Source organism: Microtus oregoni, unplaced genomic scaffold, assembly GCF_018167655.1.
Source record: "Microtus oregoni isolate MIOR12 unplaced genomic scaffold, Mior012 000020F_ref0000438, whole genome shotgun sequence".
NCBI lineage: Eukaryota > Metazoa > Chordata > Mammalia > Rodentia > Cricetidae > Microtus > Microtus oregoni.
In genome coordinates this window covers 292,457-308,654 of record NW_024543079.1, presented here as the reverse complement: position 1 = coordinate 308,654, position 16,198 = coordinate 292,457, and the positions used below count along the sequence as shown (strand labels likewise).

Here is a 16,198-nt window from a genome sequence, read left to right as displayed (position 1 = left end):
TCCTGCAAGCACTGTGAAAGGCACATGTGTGAGCATGTACACACACACACACACACACACACACTTGCATTCACACAGCCTTCACTCTAGAGAGTCAGCATTTGCTAGACAGAGACACGGTGTTTGGTAGCAGGTGTGTCATATGCCTGGTAGTTATTGCTTGTTACTCGGGTGGCATCTTTGGGCTTTTTCTATCTGAGTCTGTGGTTCCACTTTCCTCCAATTCTTTTTCTCTCTTTCCTTCACTCACCTTCCCCCCTCCCATCAGTATTTGTTCCCCAAGAGGCTTCAATGAACCCCTCCCAGACTGAAGTAGCTCCCTGTCTTCACCCTTAAAAGCCACTGGATGCCACTAAGCAGCAGGTGTCAAAGGGACAGCCCTAGATTCCTCTAGGGAGGAGGAGGAGGTGACTGTGGGCTCAATTCCCCAGTCCCCAGCGCAGGGTCTGTTAGGAAGGCTTTCTGGAGACTTCTTAATTGGGGGTTGCTAGGGAACATCATTATAATAGTGAAAAACCCACGCAGGACTTGGCAGAGCTATTCCTTCCAAGACCAGAGCCTTCCGTTCAGCTCTGATTACTATAGTAGGTGGCCGTGACCCGTGCAACTCACTAAATGTTTCGCCAGCATAAGTCAAGGGTAATAGAATATTCACAACTTAGCGTTGCTGTCCCAAGACTGTGTTTTATTTAGGAGTGTGCATTTCTTCACATCTTCTCCTGGAGGCTGCAAGCTTTGCAGGAGGAAATGGGCTTGCCAAGTGGAGCCAGCTGTAGAGGAGAGTGTTGTTTTTCTTAGCCCACGTGGCTCTGGGTTCCAGCATAGCCTAAGATCACTGTGGCTTAAGGGAGGGTCAAAGGTTAGCATCACCTGGTGGCCCAGGGTTCAGTCAAGTGATGGTGGTGGTGGTGGTGGCGGTGGTGATGATGATAGGACCGGGGATGTAATAATAGCAACAACAGCAACAATAATAAGAATGGCACCGGGGATGTGGCTCAGATGTCAGGCTGTTTAGTCTAGGATACATGAAGACTTCAGCTCAAACCTCAACACAGCATAGACTAGGTGTGGTCTAGACATGCCTGTCTTCACAGCACCCAGGAAATTGAGGCAGGAGGATGAGAAGCTCAAAGCCATCCTTGGCTACGAGCAACTTTGAAGCCAGCCTGGGCTACATGAGATCATGTCTCTAAATAAGTAAATAACTAAAACCTGTGTTTTAGTACAATACAGGTGTAAGGACAAGCAAATTGATGTTTTATATGCAAACAGCTCCACCTGCAAACTTCATCTTTCTTTGGATTTTAAAGGGAATGAAGATGAAGGCCGGTGCCCATAAGACCTGTGCTCACCAGATACTGACCCTGTGTTCCCAGTGTGAAAGTGGCCCTGTTGCAACTACTTGTTGATCTTGCCCTGGCATTCCCTTTCCCTCTCTGAGTCTCTACTTGCCCATCTGTAAAATGGGAATTTAGCACTCAGTCAGTTGTTTTGTGTCTTTGCACAGCGCCTGGTGCATCACTTGGGAAATGCTGGCTTTTGCCTTTGCTTCCATCTTCGTGGGACTCCCGCCAGCTGTCATTGTCTCACTCCCTGTTAAAAGTCAGGTCCCTCACACATTACTGCTCCTTTCTTGAAACTCTGCTGGATGTGTCCTCCTGGATACATGACCTGGCTAATTTCCATAAATTAACTTCTGCTGCCTTCCATTTCTGCGCTGTCCTGCTGTTTTGCTTCTGGAAGGGCCCCGTCACATCCCGGATGAAGCAGACAGCAATGCCCCACCAACACCTGCCCTGACACTCAGATTCTTCCAGAATGCTCACGCTTCCTGGGCAGTGTGCTCTCCCAGTGTTTGTCAATGAAAAGGCATTGATGCCTGGATGAAGCCTGAATCAGCTGTGAATTCTCTGCCTCTCGCTCCACAGGAGAGTAGCACACGGAAGTTTGTGGCACCATGATTCTGGTCCTTTTAGCTCCTAACTGGCTTGTTGGCCATGTATGTGTGTGTGTGTGTGTGTGTGTGTGTGTGTGTGTGTGTGTGTGTGTTGAAACCAGAGGTTCAAGTCGGGTATCTCCCTCAAACACTCTCTACTTTATTTTTTGAGACCAGATCTCTCATAGAACCTGGAACTTGCTGATTTGAATAGACTAGCTGGCCTTGTTCCTGGGACCCTCCTGTCCCTGCCTCTCTCTCCAGGGCTGGGATTGCAGGTGTGCGCCACCATACCTGGCTTCTCACATGGGTGCTGGGGATTGAACTTAGGTCCTCATGCTTGCGAGGCAAGCACTTAACCCACTGAACCATCTCCCCAGCCTGACCCTCTTCCTGTCAGCATCACTGGTCATGAGGCTTCATCCAACAGAAGACAGACCTTGGGTTTATAAAAAACAATTGTAGGGAAAAGTGGTGAAAAGCGAGGCAGGCTCCTATGATATTATTGAGTGTCCACATGAATTGCCTTCTCACCTCGATACAATCAAATCCAGGGGCTCCAGAGGGAAGAACATTCAGTCACACATTATGAGGTTTTGTAAGAATCCCTAGTCTCACTCAGGAGGTAGCCCCCATGGGTCTTCAGCTCTGCTTTATAATAAGATAGGACAATATGACAGCTAATGTTTCTTTGAAGTGTTTGTTGACTCCTGCAAACAGTGATAGGATCCAGCCGTCAAACAACAGATACAGAATACAGAATATGCTATGAATTTGTAGTTTATTTTTAGTGTATAGTGTGTGTATGTGTGTGTGTGCTGTGTGTGAGTGTGGTGCAACTGTATGTTTGTGTAGTGTGTGAGTATACGTGTGTGGTGTGACTGTGTATGTTTGTGTAGTGTGTGAGTGTGTGATGTGTGTGGTGTGTGTGTGATGTGTGTGTATGTCTGTGGTGTGTGTGAGTGTGGTGTGTGTATATGTGGGGGGGTGTATATGTGGGTGTGGGGGGGAGGTGACACGGGAGGTCAGAGGATAAATTGAGCCATCAATTCTCTCTACCTTTGGGGTTCCGGGGGATAGAACTCAGGTATCAGGCAGGCTTCTGGATGCTCTTTACCCACTGAGCCATCTCACAGGCCTGGCAGTCTGAAGACACATGTTGTTTGTCTTCGTCTATCGGAATCCTTGCCACATGGAATCAATGAAATGATAATTTGTTTTAGGCACTTGCCCCAGTAATCTGAAGCCTCAAAAGTCCAAGTTTTGCTTTTAGTGTGGATTTCTAATTGTTGTTTGTTTGTTTGTTTGTTTGTTTGTTTTGGTGTTGTAGGTGGAATCCAGGTCCTTGCACATGCTAGGCAAATAGTCACCACCAAGCTGCACCCCAGTCTGCTTAATGTTTTATGATGGTTGTTAGTGGTGGATAGGTACCTCAGGGGTGTGTGTGTGTGTGTGTGTGTGTGTGTGTGTGTGTGTGTATTTGGTGTGTGTCTGTGTCTTGTTTATTGAGACAAGATCTCTTACTGGCCTGGGACTCTAGGCTGGCTAGTCAGTCAGTCCCAAAGTTTCGCATGTTCCAGCCTCTCTGGAGTTTAATTCCTCTCTGGGGAATTAAACTCAGCTCCTCTGGCTTTATCAACTGAGCTAGCTCCCCAGTCCCATGGTATTTTTAAAGAGGTGTAGAGTTGAATCCCCACTGTCCATTCAGCCTGTGCTGTGCTGGGTTTACACTCCAGTTCCCCCAATCTCAGATCATTCCCTTTCCTGTGCTCTCTGGTCCTGGCCTTTATTGGTGGAAATATTCATGCTTCCTATTCCAGATGTTTCCTTTGCTCAGAGGGGTCTCCACTGGTGCTGCCCACCCTGATCATTCTTCTAGGGTACTCTTTCCAAGCTCTTCCCACTGCATCCCATGCTACTGCCCTCTGCCAGCCTCAGCTAAGAACAGAAAACCGGGTGGGTTCATTATTGCATATCACATCTGGATGTAACGTGTAGGTAGTGTTTAGGGGTGGCCCACATTACCCTTCACCATCATCACTTGGTCATGCTGGCTGTGTTCATGATGGTTGCCCCCCAGAAAAACAGACACAAGAAAGGGCTGGAGAGACATAGCAGCTAAGAGTACACCAACTCAGATGGAGGGAATCACCTGTAACTCCAGCTCCAGAGGATGCAATGCTCTGGCTTCAGGCACTTGCATTCACTTACACACATACACACACACACACACACACACACACACACACACACACATACACACCACAATTAAAAATAAAGTTAGCCTTAGATGGAAAAAAAATACAAGCAGATTTAGTAGACTTGTTAGGGTGACAAGGTATGTAGGCAAGACACAAAGGAGACATCTGGTAGTCCTAGAAGCTTGGGGACCACTCCTAGGGTTTTCTCTGTGCTGGTTCAGAATAGACACAATGATTCCCTTTAGCCTAAGTGCAACACTTCTCTCTACTTCCTCCCCATCCTCAGGTGACCCACGGCCATTGTCCACACTTCCTTCCATGTTCATTATGTCGCTGTAACATCGACTTCATGTATATCTACAGAGCCCTTGGCACACACACATACCTTATACATTTTTAAGTTCAAACCAAAGCTTACTTGGGGCCAATGAGGGTAAACACCAGATTTTCTTCTTTTATTGTCAAGGTAACAATAACAGACTCACTAGAATTTACATAGCACCAAAGCCAATTTACATGCTTATTTACGCTGTTGTTCTCCTTTTTAGAAAAAGTGGGGTTACCTTAGCAACCGTAACATCACATGATGCACAGACAAGCCATAAGAGAAACACCTTTTGAAAGGAAAATGCCAGTCTCAGCAGTTACATCCTATAGATGCATAATCTGTCATTTATAGAATTTCCATCCACTTTGGAAAAGACTGGGTGAGGTTTGCATGGCATTGAGTACTTCCCTTTAATTATTTCTCTGACTTCAGAGATGCCACAATAAAAGACAGAGGTAGAGACAGAAAGTGAAGATGTTGGCCCTTGTTCTGAGCCCTTGTCCTGAGCCTGCTGATAGAGCTATGTACCCACCCATCTCTACCTCACCAGCAGAAACAGCACATTACCAAAAATCCATCTTTCCTTCCTTTTATTTATTGTTTGCTTCTTTGTTTGTTTTTTTTTGCATGGGGGTAGAATGCAAAAATTATTGCTTGATTGCAACTTAATTATAATTCTAAGAAAGGTGGGTTTCTGCTGGAGCGATGGTTGGCTTTGTCTGAGAGACCATCCTAGATAAACACCTTAAAGTAGAAGATGCAGAAATTTCTAAGACATGGTCGCTGTCAACCAATATGGGTTTCCCCATCACCATCTGGCAAACTAATTAGTCATGGGTCAAAAAGACAGTACTTTCCCCGTGGGGCAACTATCCACACTTTCGGCTCAGTCTTGTCAGCCTCGGAGAAAAAAGTCGGTGCTTCTGAAGCCTGGGTAGGAAATCCACACACCCAGCCATCTTCTAGCTCAACAAACAACAGGAGACTGCCTCTCTGGAACCTTTATAGAATTTGAGATTCAGATTTGGGCTGTGTAGGACATCCTTCAGGTCCCACGCTCTTCTGTTTCAACCCTCCAATGACTACTGGTGACATGTGGCTGAACCCCAGCTCTCATCAGACCCCAGCTGCCTCCCATCTCTGATGTCCCCATTCCTCCCTCAACTTGGCATCCCCAAGCTGAGCCGGGAGTGCTGACATAATAAAAAAAAATCAGCAATAATACAAACAATATCATTTTAAAGAGTGATTGAAGCTGTAGAAGAGATGAAGAAAGGGGTAGGAAAGAGAGATTTGCTGGCTGAGGCTAGCCAGGCAAAGGCTATCTTCAGATATAACCCATAAACAATACACGGGTTGGCAGAAAGGTTTTGTACTATTGCTGGTTGATGATGACAGTGATGATGATGACGGTGATGATGATGATGGTGATGATAATGATGATGATGATAATGATGATTGTAAGCATCCCCTTCCAAAGACAACAGATGTCCCTGGGGAGAGTCCAGGCTGTTTCATTCACTAAGATACCCCACTTCTAAAAGCAGTATTGAATCTAATCTCTGAGTCTTTGTTGACTCTGCACACAGAACTGGGAAAGAATTAGAGACCAAACAGATTCTGTCTCTGTCTGGGCAAGAGAAGTCCATCCAAGCTCAGGATTGTTCTTGTAGATGAATAGAGTGGATGGAAAGGGGATGGGACCAGCGGCAGCCCTGAGGAGGGCTCAGGAGGGGACGTGAGCACTCTTGTGTTAACATCAAGAGCTGTCCTCAAGCACACAGTGCTGATGACCAGGAAGATGGAATTGAACAAAACGGAGGTGGATAAGCACACCTTAGTGAAAGACTTGAATGCTTTTCAAGCAGACGCTTAAAGTAGAAGGATCCAGAAATTTCTAAGACATGGGCATTGTCCACCAACTGTGCTATGGTCACTCAACTGGTCAATTGCTATTGTCAATCAACTGTGCTTTAGATGCAGCCCACAGGCCTGGGTCTCTAATGGTGTTGGGAGATTTTGTGTGCTGTGTGGCAGGTACAAAGTTGGAGCTGTTCCTTCTCCCTTCTGCCCCTCTTTCCTTCTTCCTTCCTTTCTTTCTCCTTCCCCTCCCCCTCACTCTCTCCTTCGTTCTTTTCCTCCCTCCGTCCTTCTTCTTTCTTCCATCCTTCTCTCCCTCCCTCCCTCCTGTTCTCTCATATCTGTTTCCCCTTCTTCAGTCTCCAGCACGTTTTGGAGAACTTACTGCACTCAGTTGCATCCACTCATTTGTTCCTTCGTGTAACAGCTACAGACAGAGTCCTCTGACCTGTGCTGAGACTGCATAGTAGCCAGCAGGAGGGGCAGGAGCTTCAGATCTAAGCAGACATTGATCGAAGGTTTGCAAATAATTAAATACTGAATGGGATTAAATCAATGACATTGATCAATCATTTGGTTGTGTGTTTGCTGGTAATGAATCTAAGTGGTCCTTATTGAGTCTGTGTTCCTCTACTGCTTGCCAATCTGGGATCCTTTTCCCACTGGCAGATGTGTTCAGAGTAACACACAACGCAGGCCTGGGACATTTTCTGCCAATCTTTGTTCCCAGATGGCTTAGCTATGAATGTTTCTTAATTTTCATCTGTAATTCGCTGCCTTCCTCCATCTCAAGAGGGACAAAGCCTGTGTTTTCAATATAATGACCCAAATTTAGACAGGAGCTATTGTTTGCTGACACTTAATGCAGCTACATTGTTCCTTGTCAATGGCGTCTGGGCTAAGAGAGAGCTTGCAGCGCTTTCAGTCGGAACAAGGGGGTTAACGTCTCTACCTCTCTTGGTGTTAGAGTCGTACCCTCCAAGAGTTTCTAACTCGTTTCTCAATGCTATCCTAGGAAGAGCATGTGCTAGATTCCTAGCAGCTGCAGAAATTGCCCCTTCCCATGGCTGGGAGACCAAGGACCACCAAAATCAGGGCATGCCTATTTCCCCATCCACTCTATGATAGTGTGGGAAAGTTCACTACTGTGGCAAGGAGATCACAGTGAATCTCTTCCTGAATACCGCAGCTTCCTGGAGCAGGTTTATTGGTTGACAAAGCATAGTGTGTGGAGTCTGAAGATGTCCATGGTGTGTTCATGGTCTTCCCTAAAGATGTCCGTGGTGTGTTCATGGTCTTCCCTGAAGATGTCCGTGGTGTGTTCGTGGTCTTCCCTAAAGATGTCCGTGGTGTGTTCGTGGTCTTCCCTAAAGATGTCCGTGGTGTGTTCGTGGTCTTCCCTAAAGATGTCCATGGTGTGTTCATGGTCTTCCCTGAAGATGTCCGTGGTGTGTTCGTGGTCTTCCCTGAAGATGTCCGTGGTGTGTTCGTGGTCTTCCCTAAAGATGTCCATGGTGTGTTCATGGTCTTCCCTAAAGATGTCTGTGGTGTGTTCGTGGTCTTCCCTGAAGATGTCCGTGGTGTGTTCATGGTCTTCCCTGAAGATGTCCGTGGTGTGTTCGTGGTCTTCCCTGAAGATGTCCGTGGTGTGTTCATGGTCTTCCCTGAAGATGTCCGTGGTGTGTTCATGGTCTTCCCTAAAGATGTCCATGGTGTGTTCATGGTCTTCCCTGAAGATGTCCGTGGTGTGTTCATGGTCTTCCCTGAATTCAGGGGAGGTGGTACTCCAGTCACGGTCAGATGACCTCCCAAACTTATGAAAGAAAGCCAGGTGACAGTCTGGGGAGCTGTCAGAGGTGCTTTCCTCCAACTGTGCCACCCATGCTCATAAGTCATCTCCTCGCTGACAGAGCATCTTGAGAGCTGCCTGCTTTATTATGGCTGATGGTTTCAGAGGGCTGAGTCCACCATGGCAGGGAGACAGGAGGGCAAAAATCAAAGTCTGTTGGGGGAAAAGTGGCAAGCAGGAAGCAGGGGGCTTGGCCAGGAAGCTTCCTGGGTTACAGTAACCCTCAAAGGCTGGCCCCAGTGTCATACTTCCGCCAGTTAAGCCCCACCCCTTAAAGGCTCTGCTACCTCCCAAAATAGCCCCACCAACCAAGTGCTCAAGCATGTGAGCCTGTGGGGGGACATACCACATTCAGGCAAGAGCAATGAGATTTAAGACTCACTGTTATATGTGAGTAGATTGCTCATAAAAAACTATACATCCACACACATGTGCATATACACACAACATGTATGTGCCCACATGTACACATCGGCATGTACAAACATGCATGCACACATACATACACGCACACACATATGCATGCATGTGCACACATACATATGCGGGCACACAGAGACATGTGTGCACACATACACACACATGCGTGAACATACATGCTCCACACAGTTTCTCATGCAGAAGTGACTACACATGAGTTCAGAAAGCTTCTTTGAAAGACACAAGACTGCAGCTGATGGGTGATGCCTTCCTCGGAGCCTGACTTCCCAAGGCTAAAGTTACTGTCACCGCCTCCTATCTTGAGCTAGTTCAAAACACGTTCCTGCTAAAGGCTCATTAGTGTGAAGCAGAGGAGGATCAGCCGGGCAATGAGTCAGCTGTTGCAGGGAATGGGAGATGAGACTGAAACATTGCTCTCCTGCCATCATGCACTCTCTGGATGTCCAGGGGGGATGGAAGTACTGATTCAGACCTCCCCTTTGGCCTGGAGGGCGGGCATTCCCCTGAGAAAGGCACCAGAAGTCCTTCCTGGCAAAATCACTGCCCACTACACCATAGGAAGCCATAGTCAGCATAGCAGGACAATCCATTGGTAGCTTTTCTTCCTGGGGAGTACCATCTTCTTTCTGTTGCCCTCTGTCTCCTCTGGCATGGCGTGGTATGGCTACAGCCCAGCATCAGCCAGGTGTCATCTCCTCACTGCTCCTCTGGACTGTGTGTCTGGGAATACGATGCTAGATAAAACAGTTTGAGTGGATCTGACTTGGTATGCCCTACTAGGGAGAGGGGAGGAAATGGGGGGAGCATAATGGAAGGAGAGGAAATGGTGAGAGGGGAGGGATGGAGAGAGTTAACATTTGCTTATTCTGAGCAGTTATTCTGAGACTGGAAAGTTGGATCAGTGGCTGTGAGCACTTGCTACTTTTCCAGAGGACCTGAGTTCATTTCCCAGCACCTGTGTTAGGCAGCTCACAGGTGCCTGTGATGCCAGCTTCAGGGGATCCAACTCCTTCTTCTGACTTCCAAAGGCACCTGTGCATGCGCACACACACACAAATAAAAAAACAAATAAATAAAAATCAACATATTGTACAATACTAGAAAATAGAGACAAAGAAAACTAGGTCTTTTCAATCACCCAGCAGGCAGCAGCACCAGAGTCTCAGTGTGTGTGCTTTCGAAACACCTTACACACATGTACATGCAAATGAGACCCCCCCCCAGTGTGTGTGCTTCAGGAGCTTCTCACACGTGTATATGTGTGTGCAAGTAAACAATGAGACCCTAGTGTGTGTGCTGTTGTAGAGGATTTTGTTCTCAGTCATTAACATCCATTTTCCATTTCAACACCGTGTGTGTGTGTGTGTGTGTGTGTGTATGTGACAGGCATATGCTACCATTTTGAACTTTAGAATAGCTAGGTCACATTCACATGTTTTATCAGCTGGACCAAACATTGTCTAAGATGCCACCAAATCCCAGACTGTGTGTCACCTCTACTTGTTTGAAGAGCCTTCTTTAATCTAGTAGTCTTCTTGTGGCATCCAGAATCACAGAAAAGGTAGATCTTGCTGTTCGGAGACCACCTTCCCTCTGGATTAGTCTAGACACTTCCTATTGGCCCTGAGCCTGTTCTTCCATCCCTGACTGAGCAGCAGCAAGGCATGAAACCTGTATTCGAACCAAATGCTGGTTTTTCTCCAAATGTATCAAAGGTGTGAGGTCTCTAGGAGTTTCTGAAAAGGGTCATCCATTTGCATCGTTACCCAAGCACGCTACCCTCACAGGTAGACCGTAATTCTTACAGCTCTTTCTCACTAGATGGATGTCTAGTGGCCCAACCACCGTTCGCTTAATGGTTGTAACACTAATTAGTGATCCAGCCATTTCATTAAGGCTTTTTTAATGGCGCCATTCCACTTCTATCATCAGAGTACAACGATTTTATTGACTCTTAGCCTTCATTCCTGACTGTGACTCTCATAACTCAACAGAGGATGGATGAAGTTGAGAACATGACCATGAGTTCACAGACACTACAAAAGTACCACCTTCCTGGGAGCTGACGTGTGGATGAGTTTATCTACCTCGGAAAGCTTTTCCTGTCTAGTCTCCATTTCCACATCTCTCCTCCCCTTTGTCATCATGGACCAAGCCGCTTTTTCTTACGACTTTATTAATGTCATTCAGATCTCCCGATGAAATGTGAGTGGGTGGAGTCAGCTTGTATTGTCCCGAAGCCTGACTATGCATTTCTCTTTCCCATCTCCTCAGTGATTGCTTATAGCTGGTGACAGCAAGAATAGTCTGCCAAGAAAATCCAAATGGCTGCAATAGAGTCCTCTTATGGCAACTCAGTATTAAGTACCATTGGTTTAAGTCATGGATGGTCACACCTCATATTAAAACATCAGAATCTCCTAAGGAATTTTAAGTTTGAAGACATACCAAATGGGAAGTCCTTGCTGTGTCTTTGGTAAAACTTCATATGTAACTCTGTGAGGGCTTAGGACCAAGCAAGTCAGCTCTGTGTTCCCACCAACTCTGTGATTTTCCTTAGAGGGTCCTGGTGGCATCCTCACCACCACACTTCTTTGTGGGGGAGCATGCCAAACCTGGGGAGTCCAGTGTCTTTCCACCTGCCCACAGATGCTCTTCTGGCTGCATTTCCTTTCCAGTCCCCTTTCTGTTAAGTCCCTTATCCCTTCCCCAAGTCATTCTCCGCTTAACATCACCTCAATGTAGCCACAAGGGGAAGAGGTAGATGCATGAGTAAGCATTCCCCATTCATCACTCTGGGAGGAGTCAGCTCTTTACAATCTAAACATAAAAGTCTTCCCCCTCTTGGAGGCAGAGTGTGGGCAGGAATACTAAGGAGGAGGAAGAAGAAGAAAAAGAAGAGAAGGATGAAGGAATGAGGAGGAGAAGGAAGAGGATGCTGCAGCCACAACAGCATTGGGGAGCAGAAAGAGAACAGTCCAGGGCCTCACCTTGTTACTTACACTTCTTGCATCTTTCATTAAGCTTGGTGGTTTTAAAGGGGCCCCTGCCTTTGTGTGCATAACCCAAGTAGTACTAAGCTAAGCTGCAGAAGGAACTAGCTAATCAATTCTTTGGCCTGGGCCTTTTGGAATTCAATACAGCATAGATATAGGGCAGTGGTAATGATTTTGACACTCACTGCACAACTGGGGGCTCCAGAGCACTTGGGAGGGGGGTGTCACACCCAAATGAGTATGGCTGGCCTCTGGTCCCAACACCTCACCCAAGAAGCATTGCCATATGATGAGAATCCCTGTCTAGTCTGTCAATCCATTCAAGATGCACCTTCCACCCGAGCAGGGATCGATTGGGTATAGGTACCCCCACCCCCAGTGTCATTTGTCATTTCTGATATAATACCATGTTATCGTTTAGGGCTGTAATGAGAGAGGGGTCTGTGCTTAAAGCACACGGGTGTCGCAAGCATTGACAAATGGCTCAACTGGCTTTGTCTCCGTCACAGTGAGCAGTGGGCTCGCTGTTTGCTTTTTACCTTTTCTCCAAGAATAACTGCGGGACACGTTTTGGAAGCGAATGGTATCATTTTGTCAGATGTGGTTCAGAGCAAGCCGGGTGGTCCTCAAACAACAGCTGCAGGATTTTAGCACCCGACAGGATGGGAGCCCAGGGCCCCGCGTTAATCTGAAGTGATTTAAGTGCCGCATGGCTGCTTTTGCTTGGAAAGTTCTCAGGGCTGTTTGGGGGTGGGCTTTCTTTCTTTCTTTCTTTCTTTCTTTTTTTGTGGTGAGAGGACAGGAGATGCTGGAGGGGGGGGGGTGGTAAATAATCATTTTTTTCCAGAAGCATCTCTGGGAAGAAGGGGTTTTAGCGGAAGGAGTAGGACTGTCCCCAAGGAGACTGGGCAGGTGGCGATGCCTTCCTCCACAGGAGGTGCAGCCTAGTCTAGCTCAGCTCACGGGGCACTCAGACCACCAGCTCTTCTCACAGATCGCCAGGCTCTGCAAAAGAGCCTCTTGACGCAGGTCAAACAGACACTGTCCCTGGACCAGGACAGGATTGGTGGGTTGTACTTAATCCATCAGGACAGGGGAGTTTGTCAGGACAGCTTCAGCTGTTTTCCCACTCACTGTTCCCTTCTCAGAGTTCGTGAGACCCCCAAACGTCCCTGCCATCCTGATGCAGCTTTGTCGCGCTGTGCGATGCCACTTCCGTCTGCCTCCATTAAGCGGAGGGGATGCGCGCTCATCCATCATCACAGCCGTCATGCGCCAGCACGTGGTCCCCAGCTCAGAATCTAAACAGATTCTCTGAAAGGACCTGACAGGAGTCTTTGCGCTTTACTTGGGGGCGAGGGGGCCCGTTTCTAGAAAGTTCACCCAGTTGTTTATGCAAAGTACAAAATCTGCACTTGACAGGCCAGAGAGACTTGATCCCAAGAGTCGGCTGTTGATTTTGATGTCCCCAGGTCACGAATATTTCCTAGTGGGGCTCTCTCTCTTCTCAACACCACCAGCTTAGAGTCAGGAAGTGGGCCTCATGGACAGTAGAGAGGAATCGTGGGAAATGCAGTGACTCTGAGACAGAATAACAGCCAGGAGTAACCCTCAGGATCTGGTTCTCACTTGTCAATGAAAGAACAGGTCCAAATATGAATATAAATATGGATATCTCTATTTCATTGGACACCTGTACATATAATATGTACTAATAAAGATGCAAAACCTTATAAATATATTTATAAGAATATGAAGGCATAATCTTTATGAAATTACCACCTACACCAACTTGTAAGGTTCTACAAATGTATTTATATATTTCTCTAAAGATACATATTTTATTTCTGTCTATGCTATGTGTCTATGAGTGTGTCTATGCCTATGAGTGTAGTGCCCAATGAAGCCGGAAAGGGTATCAGAGTCCATGAACCTAGACTTACAGGTAGTTATGAGCTTCCTGATCTGAATGCTGGGAACTGAACCCAGGTCTTCTGCAAGAGCCAGAGGTGTTCTAAACCACTGGAACATCTCTCCAGCCTCGTGTATTAATACTTTGAATTGATGCCTGATGTGTACAAGGCATTTCCGTACATTGGCGAACTTGACCTTCCCTATAGTCCCACTGGGGGTGTGAATGACTCTGTTTTCCATAGCTTTGAAGGGCCAGGTTCTGCTAATGCCAGTCTGAACAGGTTATAGGACTTTCTACAAGCCATCCTTTCCACATGTTTGGAATGATGACAATATATAAAGAGAGATTCTCCTTTCCCATATTCTAAAATCAGAGACTTAGAAAAGCTACAGAAAAACATGCAGGAGCCAGGATGGTGGCTCAGTTGGTGGAGTGCTCGCCTAGCCTAGCAGGCACAAAGTTGGTGGAGTGCTCATCTAGCCTAGCAGGCACAAAGCTCTCGGGCTCCTCCCCAGCTCTGTGCATGTCAGATGTGGGGGTGCATGCCTGTAGTCTCAGCACTCCAAAGTGGAAGGCGGGAAGATCAGAAGTTCAAGGACATCCTCAAGGACATAATACATTTCACCCAGCCTAGGCTCCAGGAGATGCTGGGGGGCAGGGAGAAAGAGGGGAGACAGAAATCGAGGACAAAGAAAGAGAGAGAGACAAAAGCGGGGGTGGGCGACAAGAGGGAGGGGAGGAGAGAAGGAAGGTCATATGAGATTTTGAAATCAAAAATGTCCATCTTTTGGAGTGCTTTTGCGTTAGCAGAGTCAACCCAAATGGCTGCATCTGGCAGACAGTATGCGGTTAGACCATAGGGTGTGAACTCAGGAACTACAGAACACATATCTGCACTGACAGGGGAGGCACTGCTCTGGCCCAGCTGATGGCAGACACAGGAGAATGTAGACAAAATGTCAGAAGACTCCTTGGGTTTTGTTTTGTTCTTTCCTTTTCCACCTAGAGAGAATATTCTGTAAAAGTTTTAATAATCATATTATCTCATAGGTCATGAGAAGAGTTGAATATGTTGTTACTGGTAAATCACTTAGAAAAAAGATTCACACGGTGGGTACCAGCTCCTGGTCAGCACCTCTCAGATCAGCCATTGTCATCACCATCATCACCATCATCATCTTCACTTTCCCATGCTGCCAAGGCAAACTCCTGTGAGCAAGGATGCTGTCTCTCTTGTTGAGCTCTCTGTGACTGAGTGCAGGATACAGTAACCGCTCGGGCTATAGTGATAAATTGTGGATGAGAACTTCAAAGAGAAAGCACAAAAAGAATGCATGGTGGTTTTAAATGTTTCTCTCTCCGTTTCTCTCTCTGTTTCTCTCTCTGTTTCTCTCTCTCTCTCGCTATCAAATTGAGGTAAAGATAAGGGCAGATTGGCAGGGGAGCTGGTAAAATAGCAACCTGGGCGTCTACCCGACTTGTTTCCTTGCTAGATGGCATCTGCATAGTAATGCCCACCTGAGTCCTGCAGTCCATCCCATTTATGACTCACACAAACAGGGTCCAAAAGCAGGAAGAGGCGGCCAAGCAGCAGGACCACTTAAGTCACACTAATTGTGGAAGGTGGCATGCTTCTCGCTCCTGGGCAGGCTGGGAAGTGGAGAAGAAAGCCCTCGGCACTCGGTGTGCTGAGGTGTGATTTCCAACACAGAAAATCCTGACATTCCAAACCGTCGAGACCTTTAAAAATAAAAGATGTGCTGAGTTTCCAGAGCCATTCAGTATTCATGAGGCTCTGCGGCTTGTTGTACGGCAAGATGAAAACAATACTCAGTAGATTCTCATAACTGACATCTAACTGTAAGATTGATAGAGGACGCAGTTCTAATGCGTGTGAACTTCAAAACCAACACAGAAGCTTCAAGGTAGCTGAACGCCGTTTCCAAGCCCACATTTCTTACAGGGAGGAGGCCAGATTCTCCCTCAGTTTTAGCCTGCATCTTTAAAATGAATTGTGGTCATCACCCTGGTAAGGGCAGAATTCCTGCTGAGCCTCTAAGGACAGCCAAGGGATGGTTTCAAGAATAGAACTGATACAATTTGACCTTCAAGGTAACGGAAGGAATCATGAGTGACCAGACATCACTATTCGCTTCTGTTAACCAATGCCAAGGGAAATGCCCAACCTTCCTGGTGGTGCAGGGTCACAAACTAAGCACATCTTGAGTGTTGCCTGGTAAATGTTGGCTTCATCTTTACAGCTTCTGTCTGCTACTCTAGTTTATTTATGTATTATTGCACATGTACATATATGTAGTTATAAATCATATGTAAGCTTTGGTTCCATAGTCTTCTGTATAGGTAATGTTATGCAGATACCCACAACTCTGTAGCATGCAGTGGACACAGGATCTGGAATTTTCACAGCTGACTTCAATTAAGCATATGTCTACCTCTTCCTTATGAATACCTGGCAATGGAATGCAGCTCAGGGCAGGACTTGGTGTCCTTAGAATCCTCCTTCTCTCTTCTCCTCCATGTGCTCCCTCTTGTTGGTTGAGCACTGGGCCACATCAGGTACAGAGCAGGAAGTGCAGAGAAGTCTGACATGATGCCACATTACAGAGTCTCGCTCTCCTCCGCCCCCTCCCCGCACTTCATCTTTTCTTTTT

At 46.8% G+C, this 16,198-nt stretch overlaps 1 protein-coding gene across 3 annotated transcripts in view; it reads left to right on the top strand.

Annotated features, from left to right (window-relative positions):
* The window catches only part of Tshz2 (teashirt zinc finger homeobox 2), a 445,344-nt gene that overhangs the window by 183,339 nt on the left and 245,807 nt on the right, over positions 1–16,198 (top strand). The gene's annotated exons all lie outside the window — the stretch shown is intronic.